A 4,082-nucleotide genomic window follows, 5' to 3' on the forward strand; every position below is an offset into this window, starting at 1 on the left:
CCGACCCATAGCGACACCATGGGCACATATCCCCCAGAACGCCCCGCTCTCCATCTACAATTGTTCTGGTAGTGTATCCGTAGATTTTTCTCGGTAAAAATAGGGAAGTGGTTTACCATTGCTGCCTTCTGCACAGTAAACTCGCGTCTCCTGCCTTCACTCTCTCCCAAGCCACTGCTGCCCAGCATAGGTGAGTTTTGACTTGTAGCAGATTGCCTTCCACTGGCTAGCCACTTCCCAAGCTAGGAGTGGAATGGATAGGCCTCCGCTTGACTCTCCCTCCCGTAACCGAGACTAGTAGAGGACTGGAAACTCTCCAGGGGCAACCCTGAGAGGGATTCAATGACACTTAGGAGGTTTTAAATTCTGCCTGAAACTCTCCGTTAAAAAAAAAATGGGGTTGAGTCAGGGGGACAGGGAATGAAACCCATGGACATCCTTCCACTGGGAGAGAAAGAAGGCCCCGGCCAATAGGAGTTAGTGAGAGACAGCAGGAGGACAATACTGTCTCTATATGTTACCAACTTGTACTTCCCAAGCGCTTAGTACAGTGCTCTGCACACAGTAAGCGCTCAATAAATACGATTGATTGATTGTTTGATTGATTGAGAGATGTCAGATGGAAGATAAGGGGCCTGGGAAAGAGTACAGACCTGGGAATCAGAGATCCTGGGTCCTAATTCCAGCTCCACACTTTGCCTGCTCTGTGACCTTTGGTCAGTTACATAACTTCTTTGCTCCTCTGACTTCAACTTTCATCGTTACACGGGTGATTCCCAAATCTACCTCTCCAGCTCTGACCTCTCTCCTTCTCTGCAATCCCACGTTTCCTCTTGACTTCAGGCCATCTTTCTAGTTTTGTTTTTTTTTAATGGCAATTTATTAAGCGCTTACTATGTGCAAAGCACTGTTCTAAGTGCTGGGGAGGTTACAAGGTGATCAGGTTGTCCCGGGGCGCCTCACAGTCTTCATCCCCATTTTACAGATGAGGTAACTGAGGCACAGATAAGTTAAGTGACTTGCCCAAAGTCACACAGCTGACACTTGGCAGAGCCGGGATTTGAACCCATGACCTCTGACTCCAAAGCCCGGCCTCTTTCCACTGAGCCACGCTGCTTCTCTAGATTTGGATGTATGGCTGACACTTCAAACGTAGAAGCATGCTGTGTGACCTAGGGCAAGTCACTTAAGCTCTCTGTGCCTCAGTTACCTCATCTGTAAAATGGGGATTTAAGACCGTGAGCCTCACCATGTACAACCTAATTTTCTTGTATCCACCCCAGCGCTTAATAGAGTGCCTGGGACATAGTGAGCACTTCAAAAATGCCTTTATCACCATCATATGCAAAACAGAACTCCACATCTTCCGCCTAAACCTGGACTTACTTTAACTGTAGACAGCACCACCATCCTACCTGTCTCACGAGCCGGAAATATTAGCATTATCCTCAACTCCTCTCTCTCATTTAGTCCACACATTCAATCTGTCATGAAATCCCATCGGTTCTACCTTCACAACATTCCTAGAATCGGCACTTTCCTCTCCATCCAAACTGCTACGACGCTGATCCACAGACGCATCATTGCCCACCTTGCCTACGGCATCAGACCACTCAGCAACCTCCCTGAACCCTTTCCCTCCTCCCTCCAGTCCGTACTTCACACTGGAGCCTGGATTATCCTTCAGAGAAACGTTCAGTCCGTATCTCCCCATTCCTCAAAAACCTTTAACGGGGGGGCCCGTTCAACTTCATAGCCCACAGAAACTCCTCACCATTGGATTCAAGGCACTCAATCAGCTCTTTTTCCCATACCTTACCTTGTTGATCCAGTATAACCCAACCCACACATTTCCTTATTTCTCCACCTCACTCTCGTCTATCTCACTGCCAACCCCTTGCTCGCTTCCTCTCGTGGCTTGGAACTCCCTCCCGCTTCATATCCAGCAGTCCACTTTAAAAATCCTTCTAAAGCCACACTTCCTCCAAGAAGCCTTCCCTGACTAATCCCTTATTTCCCATATCCACCCTTCTCCCTGACTTGACTGTGTATTGCTTAAATACTTCGATACTCACTCCAGCATCACAGCACTTATGTAAATATCCTTAGACTCTACTATTTCCCTATTGTAATTTATTTTAGTGTCTGTCTCCCCCCATAGACTGTAAGCTCCTTATGGGCAGGGATCACATCTACCAACTTTGCCATACTGTACTTTCTCAAGTGATTAGCACGCAGTAACTGCTCAATAAATACCACTGATAGATTTATCGATTCTCAGTTCCTGAGTTTTCAAATCTACACAAAGGGGACTCAGCACCTGTTCTGCCTCCTACTTAGACTCTGAACCTCATTTGGGCCAGGGACTGTGTTTCACCTGATTATCTTGTATCTGATTATCTTGGCAACTGATTTATCACCCCAACCAATCAAATGTATTGAGTACTTACTGTGTGCAAAGCACTGTGCTAAGTGCTTGGGAGAAGTATAACTTAATGGAGTCAGTAACCCATTCCCTGTCCACAAGAAATATCATCTAAAGGGCGAGACGGGCATTAAAACAAATTACAGATATCTTTGCAAGTACTGAGCTGAGTGGGGTAAATAAAGGGTACAAATCCAGGTACAGGGGTGACCCAGAAGGGAGATGGAGTAGGGGAAATGAGGGTTTAGTAGGGGAAGGCTTCTTGGAGGGAGTTGTGATTTTAATTAGACTTTAAAGGTGGAGAGAGGGATGCTGTGTCTGTATGAAGTGGAATGGAGTTCCAGTCCAGAGGCAGGACGTAGGTGAGGGTTCGGGCCATGAGAGTGATGAGAACAAGGTACCCCATAGGCGCTTAAGAAACAACACAATTATCATTATTATCTCTGCTGCTTTTTGCTGTGACAGAGGTGTAGCTCCATTTCCAGTGAAGCCAGAACAAACAAAAACAAAGCCAATTTCAAATCCTCTTTCAGGTTCTGGCCTCAGCCCCTCTCCCATTCCACCACAATCCTCTTGTGAACTTCCTGATCTGCCTCCCTAATGCCCCCTTTCCTTTCCTTCTCTCTCCCAAAGTTCCTCTCTTCCTCATTCCACTCCTCCGGTAAAGAACCCGAATCGAACCCAGAGGGTTATTATGCTACGTAGTCCTGTAAGGCCTCACAGCCCATGGCTTATCCTTCAAAATGCACATTGGTGGACATGAAGTTGAGTCTCTGTTGCATATCATGTATGAAACCCAGCACTCTGGGGGAACTGGATAAATGCTTTATAACAACATTAACAGCGCCAAAGGACTTTCACCAATGATGGGAAACCTGCATGGTAAATAATATATTAGTGCTTGTGAATTAACTCTTTAAATTATTGGTTTCCGGGGAACAGTTGATAGTGGGTCAATGGTAAAGACATATTCTCGGAAATAAGCATTCCAATCATGCTATTTAACCCCAGTTTTTAAAAAAAGAATGCTTATTCCAGCAATCAAAAGATAAGTCACCAATTGGGCAATTTGTCACTTAGTACGTGAATTGATACTTTAATTTCTGCCAGCCTATATCTACATTATTTTATTTTCCTTCTGAGAAGTCACTGCATGCGCGCGCACACGCACACACACACACACACACACACACACACACACACACACACACACACACACACACACACACACACACACCCACCCCAAATCTCAGACTCAACTGCTTCAGGAAACCTTTGAATCTCTGTGATCCCAAGCGCTTAGTACAGTGCTCTGCACACAGTAAGCGCTCAATAAATATGATTGATGATGATGATCCCAAATTCCGATTACTGAATCATCATATTCCTCTGATTTGTGCATGTTGAAAAAGTCTTGAATTAGGAGCTATCTACCAACTTACATTTTTACCTCTCACAGTTATCATATGAGCTCTTCTCCTAATTAAGACTGCACTTCTCATTTACTTATGACCTGTATATATGTTTGTACGTATTTATTACTCTATTATTTATTTATTTTATTTGTACATGTTTATTCTATTTATTTTATTTTGTTAATATGTTTTGTTTTGCTTTCTGTCCCCCCTTCTAGACTGTGAGCCCACCGTTGGGTAGG

At 44.7% G+C, this 4,082-nt stretch overlaps 1 non-coding gene across 1 annotated transcript; it reads right to left on the reverse strand.

The window, feature by feature from the left end:
• Positions 1 to 200: 200 nt before the first annotated feature.
• Positions 201 to 338, reverse strand: LOC119932701. The gene has a single exon (XR_005452442.1). It is a non-coding gene; the product is annotated as a small nucleolar RNA SNORA7 (small nucleolar RNA).
• Positions 339 to 4,082: the final 3,744 nt, after the last annotated feature.

This window comes from Tachyglossus aculeatus, chromosome 9 (assembly GCF_015852505.1).
Source record: "Tachyglossus aculeatus isolate mTacAcu1 chromosome 9, mTacAcu1.pri, whole genome shotgun sequence".
Taxonomy (NCBI): domain Eukaryota; kingdom Metazoa; phylum Chordata; class Mammalia; order Monotremata; family Tachyglossidae; genus Tachyglossus; species Tachyglossus aculeatus.